Genomic DNA, 984 nt, shown 5'->3' on the forward strand with positions numbered 1-984 from the left:
AACGTTCTTTATCTTCCCCAAAATTAAGGCATCAGAAGGCTGCACATAATGAAAAATGGTTACAGCTCAGTGAGTTGAAAACATACATATGAACGATTAAAAAGCTGCCATTTCAACGGTTCCACCACAACAGGATTCATGGAAACTTGGAGTCTGAAGACACGCTTCAAAGAAGTAAAGAGTCTGGATTTGAGGATCAACTTGATCACCCCATCAGTCCTCACTGAGCCCTCTCTGAGCACAGAGAGTCGCTGGAAGGCCGCCCTGGTGTGTGGGGAGGTCCCCTTTAGTAAGAGCTCTTTGTAGCAAGCACCCCAGGGCACTCTGATGATATGATCGTCAACTACACATGTGTCAAGGGTATCTGGCAGGTTCAAGAATAGCTGTGAGAGTGAAACGTGGGAAGGACAGGAGGCCCTTGTCATGGAACTTAGGAACTCAGCACCGGAAGTGTGTGCCATGTTACCCGGGTCTGAGATGGCCATTCGGTGATCTGAGGTCATGGAGGGAAAGATCCTGAGAACCGAGGAGGTGAAGACAACGTGAGGGGAAGAAGTGAGCCGAGCTGACCGCAGGGCTTGGAGGACATGAGGTCCATCTAAGGACTTGGCTGAAAAGGAGAGAGTTTAGTTGGGACTGCCAGACGCAGGATCCTCGTGGGAGGATGAGAGGAACTGCCATGTCTGGAAGGAGCACTATGCAGACAGGAGGAGGGAGACTCTCGCGCCCTGGCTGGGTGACATGTGGGCTGGAAGAACAAACAGCCTCCTTTTAACAGAAAGGAGGAGTTTTATTTCCAGTTCAGTTATGCAATCATGTGGTGGATCCCCAAGAAACCCCGCTTTGGGCAGGGCTTCCTAAGGAAAGCCCACTTGGCAATGACATTTCCTCCCATCTGTAATCAGTCTATCTGCTAAATTAGTGTGGTGTGACATACGGGCCCCAAATTAGAAGCTGATTTGGATGCAGAGACCTGAAAAGTAC

The 984-nt window shown here is 49.7% G+C and overlaps 1 long non-coding RNA gene across 1 annotated transcript in view; it reads right to left on the reverse strand.

Moving 5' to 3' along the window:
• Nucleotides 1-290: 290 nt before the first annotated feature.
• The window catches only part of LOC124232020 (uncharacterized), an 8,288-nt gene continuing 7,594 nt past the window's right edge, over nt 291-984 (reverse strand). Inside the window, exon 3 of the long non-coding RNA XR_006886748.1 lies at nt 291-973. This is a non-coding gene — a long non-coding RNA (uncharacterized LOC124232020). The remainder of the gene's footprint in view (nt 974-984) is intronic.

This window comes from Equus quagga, unplaced genomic scaffold, assembly GCF_021613505.1.
Source record: "Equus quagga isolate Etosha38 unplaced genomic scaffold, UCLA_HA_Equagga_1.0 HiC_scaffold_1695_RagTag, whole genome shotgun sequence".
Lineage (NCBI taxonomy): Eukaryota > Metazoa > Chordata > Mammalia > Perissodactyla > Equidae > Equus > Equus quagga.